Source organism: Neopelma chrysocephalum, unplaced genomic scaffold (assembly GCF_003984885.1).
Source record: "Neopelma chrysocephalum unplaced genomic scaffold, ASM398488v2 Primary Assembly neopelma1_65c, whole genome shotgun sequence".
NCBI classification, from domain to species: domain Eukaryota; kingdom Metazoa; phylum Chordata; class Aves; order Passeriformes; family Pipridae; genus Neopelma; species Neopelma chrysocephalum.
This window is the reverse complement of record NW_020897724.1, coordinates 856,849-871,699: the sequence shown is the minus strand read 5'-3', so window position 1 is coordinate 871,699 and position 14,851 is coordinate 856,849. Positions and strand designations below refer to the sequence as shown.

At 40.1% G+C, this 14,851-nt stretch overlaps 1 protein-coding gene across 1 annotated transcript in view; it reads left to right on the top strand.

Annotated features, from left to right (window-relative positions):
- Window positions 1-14,851, top strand: part of CUNH16orf45 (chromosome unknown C16orf45 homolog) — a 50,360-nt gene that overhangs the window by 1,743 nt on the left and 33,766 nt on the right. The window lies entirely within an intron of this gene.

Genomic DNA, 14,851 nt, shown 5'->3' with positions numbered 1-14,851 from the left:
GGACTAGGACCCAGTGTCCAGGTGTCTGCACCCTGGCTCTGCTACTGAGCTGCCCTTCTACACACTAGATTCTGGTTAATGAGAATATATCTCTGTGTATAAAAATTTAGATATAGAATAGGAATTAATCTAGAGACCACGATCTGTTCTTTGAAAAGCATAAAATTATTGTATTATATATCTTTCAATAATTTATCTCTTTTGTTTGCTCATAGAGGTCAGCTTTCTTAAAATACTGTGGAAAATGCTATTTATAGTAGCTGGTTTCAATGGTTTCTGCATGTCTTTCCTGTTTAAATACTAACACTGACTTCTGGTCACACTTTTGCATTGATTAAAAATAAATAGCTCTTACTATTTACTGTAATGCTTCCTTACAGCCATCCTAAATTGCATGGCATAATGACAGTAGTCTCCAGAAGGTCTGTGAAGAAGCTTAAAAACCATCATCTTCTTTTTTACTAATGTCAACAATTAGCCTTTGGTATTTGCATATTGTTTTAAATATTAAATGCTCAGTAATAGTATTAACAAAAGCAGAAGCCCATTACTGTGTATGCATTGACCATTTTTACTCTGATGATTTGTTGTATTAAATCAGGATCTCTTTGGAGGCAGACCCTGTGTATCTGTACAACCCTGCACAACAGAGGGCTGTTTCCTGGTCAGTGCCTTGTGATGTGATTGCAGCCATATCACAAGAGAATGTACATCCTGATTATGTCCATTACAGACAGAATGTCATGAAAGTTAGGTAGTTTCTCTTTAATTTGTTGGATGGAAAAGGAGCTCTGTGCTAACTTCTCTCTCCATGGTACTGAAAGCATTGCTGGTTATTGGTTATAACCGAAGACGAGTTACTTCAGAGCAATGAAATGTTACATCATGCACATTTCTACTCCACAATGGCCTCTTTCAGCCAGATTGTCGGTGGAGTTAAGCTGGTTCACAGTACCTGAGGATCTGATGCCCTGCAACCTGAGGGTGTCATGATCTCCAGTGGGTTTGCAAGCAAAATACGAACTAGATTGTTTTGAGGTGTCTCTTTGACAGCCTTTCTCTTCACATACAGAAGGGAATTTGAGAGGACTAGAGAGCACTGAAGAGGATGATTTAGTGTGGACAGAGCAACTCCTGCATTTTCTAGTGCAAGCATGTAAAAGACAAGTTTATAAACTGTCAGGCTTGTATAATGATAACGTGGTTACACCCTTCTCAGTAATGAATTTTACAATATAGTCTTGGGGAGTCTGCTCTGAAGCAGAGCACTCGAGTGTTTTGGTCAGTCCTTATTACTAAATGCACAGCTTCATTTACAATCATCTGTCTTGCTGTTGGCAGGGACTCATAATGCCCTGATTAAATAACTGCACACCACATCAGGGAAGTAGCCACAAAGAAACAAAGCTGTTTTTCACCATCCTTTTGAACACTGCACTTCTTAGATACATTTCTGCTGAGCTTTTCTGTCCTCTCTCAGTTTGTATGAGGTCTGGAGCTAAATGCAAAATTCACGGAGAACGCTGCAGCTTCAGTCAATGTAAGGAAGCAGAAATGTCAGAAAACTGCAAAGGTTATGTTTTGGTGGAATTTAGTGCACCATGAAATTTGTTTATTGTTTTCATCTGAATGGTAACTCAGCATTGGAGGTAAGCTGCCACACTCCTGTAGTGCAGAGATCCACCTTTTCAACTGTTCTTGAAGTGGAGAACAGGGAAAGGGGCCCCTATTACAGCCCAGCACTGAAGAAGCTGGAGATTCCCAGCATGAGACTCGATAGCAGCAGGAAGCCTTTGCAACCAGCTTTACTTGCTCTCCCTTCATGCTGTGAGCGTTGTGCCACAGATTATGTCCAGGCAAGGAACTGTGAGATGGCAGGTCACTCCAGAACAGCACCAGTGGGGTGAATCTAGTTCTGAGATCACTCTGATTTATTCCAACAGCAGCAAGACAGTGCCAATCCTAGGTTCACAGAGATCCTGGGGTTGACACATGTGAAAACTTATTTCACCATCTTGAAAATCTTTCTAAGCTTATTAGCCAGAAGGAGACTCTTTTATATATATATATAAATATATATGCTCTGCTGCTGAGCACTGAAAACATGCACTATTTAATATTTTGCATTCACATTTCTTGGCACCACGGGAGGGCGGGTGACATCTCTATCTGGAACATTTTTCATTCAAGACTCATTTTAGAAGTGCTGCTATGCACAGTGATGGTCTTTCAGCTTGCAGAAGCTTGAAAAGCTAAAAAACCCCCATAGATAATAGACAGCAATAACATAGATAGTGGTCATGTAGCCTGGTCATCTGTTCTCTTTGGTGACCAAAGAATGAAGAAAAGACATCCATACTCTGGTTAATAGCTAATTGCTTTATCTAATCCAGTGGAAACTGCTTGTGTGACTTTTAAGGCCTGATTGCATTAACAGAAGAGAATGGCTGCTTCTTAGAACAGGATCTAGCTCATGATGTGTTAATGTTACTTAATAACATTTTGTAATAATTTGAAAAATTTCTGTTGCAACATTAAAAAATCAATCAAGTAGCAAGAGAGAAACACATTTGTCTTGCACAGTAAAGGCTGTACAGCTGGTGTCGTGTGACATCTATCTGTCATTCTGATCCCTGATGAGTAGTTAGGATGGGTTTGTATTAATCATATGCCTCTATGTATTAGTCAAAAAGCAGGTAAATGCCAATTTATTCTTGAATCTTTGTGTCAGCTTTATAAATGTTGGAGATTTAATAGCTCTCTATGTATCTAGTACTGACAAACTGGATAGTGTGTTGGTTCCTGTGAGACATCAGTGCACTCCTGTGTGTTCATGCTGGGTTGGTCCCAAGTGATTGCAGAAAAGCAGATCTTAGACTCTGGCAAAGGTAGAGACAGCCTGGGTCCATGGTGTGGGGCACAGCCAAATGTCCTCATTTTCTTGCTCCTGTATTGCTTCATGAGAGTGAAAGGTGGCTCGTGTTGTCTCACAAGAGAAGCAGGAAATGTGGTTAGAAAGCTGCAGTGGTGCTCGGGGCTGCCAAGTCAGAAACTACAGAGCAATGCTGGGAATTCAGGAGCTCTCAGCATGAGGGAAGACTCACAAGTTGGGACTGACAAGGGGCTGAAGTTTACTCTGCACTACCCACAGTTAAATCCAAACAGGAATCCATTATAGCTGTTTCTATCATCTGATAGTTAAATATTCAAACATACACCTTTGGGCCTTCTTCCATAATGCCCCACATGTTGCACAGGCATCCACAAACCCACATTGGTACTTTGCATAAAAACTTTGCATAGAAACTCTCCAGCCAGTCAGAAATGCAGTATGACCCTGCCTACCATGCTCTTGTAATACTGTTCCACAGTGTCATCATGTTTCCACTCTAATTAAAAAAAAAAAAAAGAAAATGGAAAAAAAGGAAGTTTCACAGGCACAAAGAGAATTCATGTAGCCCAACTACCACTGCTATTCCTTCACAGTGATGCCCTTCTGTTATTGTAAATTCCCCATAACTGTTAATTGTATCTATTACAGGCAATAAAGGAGACAAACAGATTAGGTTTATTCAGGCCATCTATTAAATAGGTGGGAAAAAGGATATACACAGTTATGCTTCTTTTTATAGAAACAGCAAGACTGCTGGTTTTATGAAGGACTGAACACGGGCTTCAAACAGAGAATGTAATTAATATTCTTTCCATGTCTCCACTTAAAAAAAAATTACAAAAAACCAGCTGTATAAAAATTTTGAAAAGAGAGTGACCAAAAAAATCAAAGTGACAATAAAACATTAATAGTCTACACTAGACCTTTTTAGAAAATATTTGACAAAGTATTGTAATCAACAAAGACAACTGATTCAAAGGATGCTGCCACTTCTAGATTTTCTCCTTGTTCATCATTTTTTATGTTAACATATTTATATTGTACTTCAGGAGGAAAAGCAGCCCGTCTCTGATCTGTGGAACTAAGACAGAACTCCCACACTGAAAATCAGAAAAGGTTTCTAGAAAGGATTGAGGGTATTTTCTATAAAACAGTTGTAAAACTCAGCTGCTTTGATGGCAGTCAGATGGCTCTAAAATTCTCCTACACGGCTTAGTGTTTTTATAAGTCATTGGTGATTTTGGCTGGCAGACTGTACATACAATTTATATGCATTTTCATTGCTTATCCACGTCTACATGCACTACATCCTGCTCCTTCTCCTTCTGCAAAATATTTCTTAAAACCAAACCACTTAATAATCTCCACCAGGTCATTGCTGCATCCCCTGTAACTCATCAAGGAAGGGTGTATCTTGGTTTTGGTTTACTTCACAAAGAGCCCAGAGGATGATTTACAGAGTGGGACTAATCCAGTTTATACTATCTACACATTGTCTCATTTTTCTAATTCCTCCTCCCACAGCTGGTTGCTCCAGGCAGCTGCTGAGACACAGGAAGAAGGAAAAGGGGGAACTGGAAATATTTTAGTGCCTCAGAGTGCAGTCCTGCTAAAATATTGATCAGCAATGAGAGGAATTGTGACTCTTAAAGTAGCTTCTCCCAGGTGATACTTCATGTGGGTTTCTCAAGAACTTCCCTGTGCAGTGACCGAGCGCTGGAACAGATCACCCAGAGAGGGTGTGGAGTCTCCCTCACTGGAGATGTTCCAGAACCATCTGGACACAGTCCTGTGCGTGTGTTCTGGGATGACCTGCTGAACCAGGGAGGTTGGACCAGATGACCCACTGTGGTCTCTTCCAATGTTACCCATTCTGTGTTGTTCTGAATAGGGGCTGCCTTGCAAAAACGTTAGGTATTATGGAACAAGGTCTTACTGCTGCACATGTACTCACATATCTCAGTAAAGACATTTCTCTCAGCTGAAACACTTGTAAATCTGAGGGTTAATGACTTCCAAAGACTCTGTGTCCAACTGTGTGTACCAAGCAGGAAATGAACACTTAATATGCAATGCAGTGTTTATAGTCAAACCTGTGCCAACCAATAATCATTGGAAAAGTTATAGATGGAGCTAAAGTGTCATATTTGGGAGCGTTGCTCATGAGCTTTCTCATTTCCTTTAAACATATTTTACAGAAAAAAAGCTTTAGATCTGGAAAGTAGGACACTTTGAACTACATAAATCATCCTTGCTGCTGGTTGCCTGTGGGATTATGGACTCAGTCTCTGTAATTTTTTTGACTATGTTTGATAACTGATCTCTTAGTTGCATGGCATGTTTTCATCAGAGAAACTACTTGTGAGAATGTGTGTACGTCTGCCTCAAGAGTGCATTATAAAACAGGAATAAAAACTTCCTTTCAGGATCGGGCATGCACTGGAAAATACTGGGTATCATGTGTGAAGTTTCCAGAGTTTTCTTGTAGTTATTGAGCACAGGGAAGGTTGGTACCCAGCACTCCCTAATCCTGATTCCCAGAGAGCTTTTGCTCTGTAGCTGAATACGTTCCATTTTCATAAAAGTCTTACTTAGTAAAATAGACCCAGAGACTCAATAAATAGTGCTCATTTTTTTCCATGATCCATGTTCTGCTGTCTGACTATATAAAAGGCATAGTATAGATGCATTCAAAACTCAGAGATGAAAAATGTGTGCTTGGAGGGCAAACTATGAGAAATCAGGAGGAGCACCCTTGGATAATTATGTTAGTTGCCCTTCAGGATCAGCAATGAAACATGAATTATCAACATTTTGTCAGCTCATAAAGGGCACAATATTTGAGGAAATAATTTGTCACTGGATGAGGATGAATGATTTTCAGTGAGACAAGCTACTCATTGCAAAAGCCTAATGGTTGCAAACACTACCGAAATGCAAGAGGTGATTTGTTATAGTAAGAATATCAGCAGTGTTTAAGGATCTTTTTATTGCCCTGAACCCTTCCACCACCTAAACCTTTATAGATTAGGGTTTTCAGAGGTTTTTTTACAGACACACTTGAGTTTTTTCATATACTGATAAAATTGGAACAAAACATCTCACTGTGAAGTGGTTTAATGATTTTGTTCATCTTTTGGAGAAAACAACTACAAAACCAAAAAAATGAATCAACAGTTGTTCTACCACTAATGCCCTTTCAGTACAGGTGGCCAAAGTAAGTTTTAGAATAATGGTGTTGAACCCAAAAGAACAAGACAGTGACCTGATCTCCCTGGGAAAGGACAGAGAAGCCTGACTGACACTTTCTTGGTTACCAATACAAAAGACAGTCCTGACTTCATTGAAATCAATGGAAATTTCCTCTCTGATTTCAGTAAAAACAGAACTGGACTGGGCTCTGTGCCTTCATCTCCTGGAGCCCTGTTCACCTTGATTCTCTATAGGAAACTCTGGGGAGGGAATCTGTGGGCTGTCAGTTCCATGAGGACTCTCCCAGGCATCTGAGTCAGGCTGCCCCATGAGTTTGCTCTCTGCCCTCACACCTCACTGTCCTTTGGCCAGCAGCAATTCCCTGGAGAACTGTTGGCACTGGCAGGGGGAATGGCACTTCAATCTCCTTGTTTCTGAGCAGTGAATGATGAGGTAATACATTGGAGCCCCTACGGTGAGTGGCTGTTCCTCAAATTATCCCGTTTGACAGAAGAGAAAGCCACAGAAATTCAGTTGAGCATTTGTGCCCCCGCTTTCCTTATCCAATCTGTAGTTTCTCTCCTCTCATCTTCTACCATGGATTCCCATACAAGTTCCTCTGGGCACTGTGCCTGGGAGGGGACTGAAGTTACTGCAGTTTGGCAGACAGACACACATTTTTCTTCAGGCTGATACTTGTCTGTGGCATAGACAGAGTATGTGGGATGTGATAGTTGAAGGGCACAGCCACATTTTTTAAAAGCCAGTAAAATCAAGATCCATTTGTCTCTGCCTTGGTAAGGTGTGAAACATTCTGCAATTACAGAATTTCTTCCCTTTTCTTATGCAAAGAGAAGGTGACAGCCAGCTATCTGTTTGTCTCAGATGTAGATAAGACTGCTGAACTGCTTTCAGTTCTTCACTTCTGAGACCTCAGTCAGCTCAGCCCCACAGCTGCCCAGTGCCAGTTGTCAGGAAGAAAATATTAGCATGTTTAAAAAACTGAATCAAAAGTGAGTATGCAAAAGCAATTAACTCGGTGAAAACAGGGTGCTAGAGAATGACTCCACATCCACAGATGAAAGACAAATAGAAAACACATTTGTTTGTCAGCTGTCATAATTTGTGTGAGTTGAAGAGATGGAGCCCTGTGCTGTTTCACCTGAGAGTTCACTAAGAACGAACCAGCTGTTTTTGGCTCCACTGGCTCTGCAATCTGAACCTTAAGGAAGGACATAGTTTTTGCTTGTGGCTCCCTGAAAGTACTGTGTGCCTCATACACTGAAGAACAAGATCCCAGTACGATTCTCTGCTGCCTGACCTTCCCCCTTGCTGTCAGATTGCACACATTGTATGCCCATGGCCTTAGGAATAGCAACATTCATCCCTCTGGGAAATTACTAGTCCTATTACTACGGTCTGAAGCTCTGCCAGGGGAGGTTTAGGTTGGATATTAGGAAGAAATTTTTTACAGAGAGAGTAATCAGCCATTGGAATGGGCTGCCCGGAGAGGTGATGGATTCACTGTCCCTGGAGGTTTTTAAGATGAGACTGGATGTGGCACTTGGTGCCATTGTCTGGTAACCATGGCGGTCGTGGATCAAGGGTTGGACTTGATGATCTCGGAGGTGTTTTCCAACCCGGTTGATTCTATGATTCTGTGATTCTATTAAACGTGAAACACTTCTTTTCCTTGGCTTCTCAGTATTTAATTACTTGCTGGAGTGGGAATCTGTTATGTGAACCAGTTTCTTTACTGTCTGAAGCAGTTCTCCATACCAGTATCACTTTGTTCTTTACTGGATTGGACTCATATGTCTATAATAATTATGGTTTTAAGGTTGCCTAAAATTATCTACCAGCTGCTGGTAAGATGTTTACATCACTGTTAGAAAACTGTGTTATTAGAGAATCACATCACAGAGTGGGGAGAGACAGAGAAATAAGCTTTCTGGTATGCAGTTGGATAATTCCAAAGGAGAGTGTTGTGAAGATGTGAAATCTAGAAATGTCAGTGACCATTCTACTATTATTTCACTTGCAACATATGCTGCTCTTTATCAATTGATGCTCATAGGAGAAAGCATAAAACTATATATACATTCATAAAGAGGTTTTTCAAGACTCTTTGAGACTGGACATTTTATTGACTTTTTGTTCTGAATAAAAAAAAAATTCATGATGATATAAAAGACCTCTAAAAAATACCGAATTAAATAAGATTTTAAAAACTGAACATTAGCTGTGGCTGGCACTGTTACAGCATTTGTAATGTAAATACTGAAGCTTTTTGTTAGTCGTGCAGGATCAGAATATGACTCTGGTGAGGAATAAAATGGAAATCCACGGGCTATTTCCTTTGACCACTGAGCAAAATGACAGAATTAAATGAACAAGTAACGTGTGTTTCTTAATATTGCTTTTTAAATCTCTATGAAGTAAAATGAAATGATGAAGCATGAACTGCTTTCCTTGGAGTGTGGCTTAAACCCAGTGTTGCTCCAGATGGGAATGTGCATTGATTTCAGAGGGAGCTCCACTCTGGAAGGTACCTACCACAGTACTGTCTGTACCAGCTTCTACTTACAGCCTTCTGGTAGCTCTCAATCTCATGCAGGGTTGTGGCAGGGTTGGGCACAGAAACCCCTTCCTAAGTCTTCCTGACTCCTGGCAGTCTTCCTGAGCCAGACTAAAATAGCTCCTTTCAGATAAAGGTCTAACCCAGTGGCACTGAATAAAACTGACAATGAGGGCTTTGGGTCAGACCTTGAAAGGCAATTTTCCCTCATTTTTTTGTGTCTTGCTTTGGATCCATTTTTTCATAGAAACAGCTGTCAGATCACACACACTGTGCAGACTTTCCCACCAGGCTGCATACAGCTCCATATTCTCCCTGTTCTCTGAAGGACAAACTGCTGTTTGAAGTGCAGAAAGTTGTATTTTCAAGTTGTAACATGATGGGAATAGGTGAAAGGAATATGGAAAACCAGTAGTAACTATATTGTCAGCATCATGGTTTATTTGAATGTAAACCAAGTTTTGATCTCACACAAATTTAATTTGAGAAATGAAATGTTATTTTAAGCACTTGGTCCATTCCTGTGTCTGCTCTGTCCTGCACTCCCCCCCCCCCCCGGTGTGAAGGCATTAAGGAGCAGGTACCAAGAGGTAGCTTTGGGACTAGCAACTCCTGTCTCTAGATTTAAGATAGTCAGAGAGCTACTTTGTTCTCACAAATCAGACCTTTAGAAGTAGGTAACCAATGCAGTTTGATTTCTGGATTTTATTTTCTCTCTCTCTGAGGCACTGGAGGTCACTAGAGCCAGGCCAAATGGCTGGTGCTTGTGGTGTGAGGAGCACTGAGGTACCTGGAGGCACTGAGGGACCAGCATGGTGCTTTTTATTTCTTTATTGAGAAAGTGAAAAATTATTCAGTAGGGATGTACTAATGGTAGTAAGACAATAACTGGGGGAGGAGGGGAATATTAAGGCCTATTTAAAGGTTTGGCTACATTTTATGAAATTATTTCCATGTGCTGCCATGGGGGTCTGATCAGGATGGGTGCCAGCTCTTGTACTGGCTCCAGCAACATTTTCCATTACATTCAATTCTTGACTTTGATATACAGGCACGGTGTGCTGGAATGAATGACTGAGCTTAATTCATCCACTCCTTGATTCCTCCTGTCTTTACTGCAGCTTTCTGCCTCATCTCCTATGTTCATTCAAAGGAAAAAATACAGCTGTGACTCAAACCACAGCAATCCTTCTCTAGGGTTTGTGTTTGCAGAACTGCAGTGGTTTGAGGACTGGAAGACCACACCTAAGGCATAAAAAACGCTCTGAACTTGTGTAGTCTGTCGTGTCTGTTCAGCAGAGATAGACTGCAAGGCTGCTGAAAATTCTGGCTAATTCCCTATCAAAAACAAAGAGCGTGTACAAGAGCTCTTCCAACATCAATCTTGGCCAGGCAAAGCATTTTTTTTGAGCATCTTCCTAGTTTTATTTTGTTCCAGTCATTTCATAATTGCTGATGTGAGTTTTTTCCCCTGAGTAATTTTTAAGACATTTTATTGAGTTCGTCTTTTATGTAGAATAGTCTGGATATAAAATACCATTGTAAAAAATTCTTGTAGTGAACAAAATCATAGCGCTTAATTTTCTTGTTTTAAAACTATGTGGTTAGCCACAATGAAGTAAATCTAATGTAACTATTTTCATGCTGGAAGGTGTTACACCACTGTGTTGTAAACAAGAAAAAACTGTCTCCCTCTGTGAGTCCTCCACGTATATAGGTTATTTACACCAAAGAAAATATTGTCCTTGTAGCATGTTTGCATTCAGTCTGCACAAGGGAGAAGAGACATTTCTTAGAAGTCAAATCATTTGTGCGTTTATAAGGAGGCCATGCAGGAGTAAAATATACAAGGAGCAGGAAACAGGATCCTTTCTCATGGAATATCCTTTTAATAATTTCCCCAGGCTTCCTTATTCTGGAGAGCTAGAAAGGCAAAATATCCCAGCTAGAAATCATTTTATATTTACTAGAACAGATGATCAGGTTTCTCTTCAGTTTCTAGGTACTGTGGAAAGTCCTCTTCTGCTAACAGTAGGGAGTTTTCTGTTTGCTATCCAAGAAGACTGGATAGTGATGACATTTTTGTGGGCAAAACCAGGGCACTCTCAGATGCTGGGTGGGACAAGATGGGTGTTTGTGACTCAAATAAAGAAACAGGCAGCATGGGAGATGGTTGTTTTGAGATGTGCATCTTTCTAAATGAATCAATATTGCAAATGAGCTGAAAAATGTGCAAACAGTTGCAAATAAAATAGCATGAACTGTTTACAGCAATACTTGAGTATTAGTTTATACCCCAGTCTGCACCAACACAAATTAGGTCAAAGATAATCAATTCAGATGAAGGGTGGTAAAAATGAAACTCATCACCAAAGGTTTAGTGGATCCAGGGGGTGATTAACATTGCTTAGTGACTTCCGAGGAAATAATTAAAAGGAACTTATATTTTTCATTTTACAAATAAATTCCCACTAAAAATGAGAATTTGTAAACAGATCTTCAAATTGCAAACAAAAGGTTAATTCATTACTTAGTCCTGTAGAATTTACTTTATGAAAAGTGGTCTGAGAGAGGTTATAGTGAGTGTGTTTTGTCTATTCAGTCGATCTGAAAACAATTCCTGAATAGAGTCAATATTATTTTCTTTGCTGCTTGCAAGAAGTTTTCATATAGCAACAGGAGAGATATAAACACCTAATGAAATAGGAAAATCTCATTGCAAAACCAGAGAATGGAATAGGAAAGATTACCTGAGGGGGAAAGAGAAAGAAAAAAGGAAGCAATTTAGCTTAATTCATTTTTTAAAAACAACAGATTTCATGCTGGTGGCATCCCAATATTTCACTGAATGACAAATACGTTTCTAGCTCTTTTTAGGCTTATGTTTAATTCATAAATAGAGAATTTCCACTTAAGAAACACAGGAGTCTAATCTGTTGGTTTTGTGGTGGCTAATTCTTGGTAAAGTATATGTTCAGCATATGTCAAAAGTCTTGACCTTAAGCTTTGTAATGTGGAGATGCATCAAGATGAAATTCTTGCCTCAGATGAAACAAAATTAATTTTTCTAACACTTGCCTCATAAGAAAGCTGACTTCTCATATTGGAGACCTCCAACTTTGCACCAAATATTTGTATCACACACATTGATTTTTACCTAAACAGGGAGAGTTCACATATGAAGTATGAGGGTATGAGGTCACATATTACCTTGGTACTGAGGATTTCTCTGGGCACCATTTTAAATGGGACACATTCCAGGCTGAGTATGTAATTAAGAAAATCTTCTCTAAGTCTGTGATATGTGGTATAGCTATGGCTGTGATAAGACAAGCTGTTTGTTCAAGAAGGTAACCTAAAGTCTAAGCTGCTTATGAGTAAAGCACAACAAAATAGGGGCCTATATCTTCCCTAAAACAGGCAGGTGGGGAGGGCTGAGGAACTGGCATGGCCATTATTCTGCCCCTTTTCTTGGCTGCTGGAGGGATTTGGCAGGTACATGTTGAAATGGAAAGATGGACGGCAATTTACTTCTCCAGAGTCAGGAGGAAGCAGCAGCACAGCTGGATGCAGTGCCCTTGGGCTGCTGCCCCTGTTCTCAGGCTCAGAGAAAACCCAGCTCTGCAGCAAAGCTGCCTCCCAAAACCCACGTCAGGCAGAGGCAGACTGGACAGTAGTAGGGACTGGATGTTCACAGACAAATGAGCTAAATCGCTGTTTTTTCTGCAAGCAGCACTTACTTGAGTGCTGAAACAGTACCATGAAAAATCAGCTAATTTGTCTCATATGGAGCAATTAATTTATTTATCTGTGTGTAGGGGGAGAGAGAAGAGAAACCAGAAGAACAGAATATTAGGAGAAGCTTCTGGTTTTAGACCTGCTGGGATAATGAGGGCACCCTTCCATCTGGTTAGGTCAGCAGGAGAATCACTGATATGAAATGCATGGTGGTACATCTCCTACAAAGAGGTGGAAAAATGTCACTCTGTTATTTCAGCTACAGCAAGACAAATTAGGTTGCTTAGTTTCAGACTGACATGTAATGTGGTCTGGGAGAAATTGCTTTCACGCCTCACCTAAAGTCACCAGCCAAATGTGTGAAAAATCCTGTTGTCAGAGCATCTGACAACAAGGAATGTGGTACTGATACCCAAACTAGAGTTTATTTAAAATTGGAAATAACAGTAGGAAGTCTGGAAAACGTTCCTGCACAATTCAATTATAGTACTTTGTTAAGTCTGTCATAATTCTCTGCAGACCTAATTATATGGACAGCTTTTCTTTAAATCCCACTCAAACCCACTTAATCCTTCTTTATACACAACAGAAATGGTTGGGTGAGGTACCACAGGCTGTTTTGCAAATGGACTGTACTAGTGTTGAGGAGAGTTAGTGGCTCAGTTTGGGCACTGGGGATGCTGAAAACTGAAGCCTGAAATGGTTACACCAATCATGGCGATGCCCTTCCAGTGTGCTGTAATTGCTCTGAAAAATTTCTGTAAGTGAGCAAATCCTTTTTGCACTCTGTCAGTATATCTGAGGCACCAGTAAAGACACTGTGTTGCTGGATTTTTATGTCTGATGTGTGATAGGAACTGTACTGAGATGATACTGAGCTGGCTACTGAGCAGTCACTCGCAGGCCAGTTTGCAGCGGAAGGTGTGAGCTGTTGTGACCTTATCGCTGCCATCATAAGAACAAAAAAAATGTTAAACCTGCCAAATTTGGAATCTGCATATTTGAAAACTGCCTCAATTCAGAGATGCAGTTGATATTAAAACAGAGGATTCGGTTTCAGCTGAGTGGAGGATCACATTTGAATCCATGAATAACGTCTCTGGGGTTTCTTAATTTAATAGGACTTGAGTTTAAAAAGGATTTTATAAAAAGACATTAATTCCAGCTCCCTTTGCTGTTTTCATGGTTCTGTTTTCCTCATTTTTATGCATTTGCCCTCTAACCGGCTGAAGAGCTGTGTGCAGCCTCGTTATCAGTGACTGTGATGGAAATTGGCCTGGGCATGCAAATTGCCTACTCAGAGTCTTGGAATCAACTTCAAAGATGCAAGGTTGAGCCCTGTAATGGGAGCATCAAAGCCCCTAAGGGTTTTCAAGACCCAGCTTGTAAGTGTTATTAGAGTAATTTATCTTAGTGGACATACTTCTGCATACCCTGATTTTATTTACATCAAGAGCACTTCCTGCAAATTTCATTCACACTAAAAAAAAATCTATATTTTTGGCAATATTATGGCATAATGAAATCAGGCCTGGGGGTTTTATTTCATTGTTTATGAGAAGATTTTCATAGGAAGTTATTTTTATCTTTCAAAGAAATGTTTAGTTCTATATTAAGTTCTGACTTGGTCATTTATTGCTGTGAGTGCTGAAATCCTGTTTCCTGATCTGTAAATATGGTTTGTATTAGCTTTTAAACTGCTGACAGTGAGGGGACTAGTGAGGAAAAGTCCTCCCTCTCCCCCTAAAATTGACTGTTTAGGGGACTATTCAGGGTATCAGGAGTCACAAATCAAAGACATATAAAAATAGAGAAAGCTAGTAGAACTCTCAGTAGTATAAAACACCTACATGTAAATTGTACTGATATAGCTACAAACCCACCAAATCATACACAGATTTACAGCTAGAAATGGTTCTAGTTACAGATAATTAGGTAGCAAATTGTCCCAAAGTACTGAGTCAGTTCCTTGCACACACAGTCACCCTCAGATCCAGATGGAAGAATATGAGAGCAGAGATGGTGCACGATATTGAAGTGACAGTTTAATTTGATGGGATGGATCCTTGTGACTTCCTACATGGAGGAGTCTGGATTCTTTATATGGGCAGTGTCTGACTGCAGAGGACACTGGACCTCAGAAAGCTAAATGCTGCCTTAATGAGTAAAGCCTCAGATAATGTCAAATTAATGTTTTCTGCTTCCTGAGTCCACCCTCCTGCACTGCAGACAATCTGACAATACCTGGGCTTATTCACAGGACCTGGCTGGTTTTTTTTCTCCACCAAGTGAGGCCAGACCCTTTAAAGAACCATAGGCTCTTATTTTAGTTTAAAACAGCTTTGGGTGCTTTTCTCCAATATCCTACTTGAAAGACTGCTTCAGAAAGTTATTGATTTGGGTAGTTACTAGTTTCCAGTCTAAACTTATTCTTTACCTCTGCTTAATTT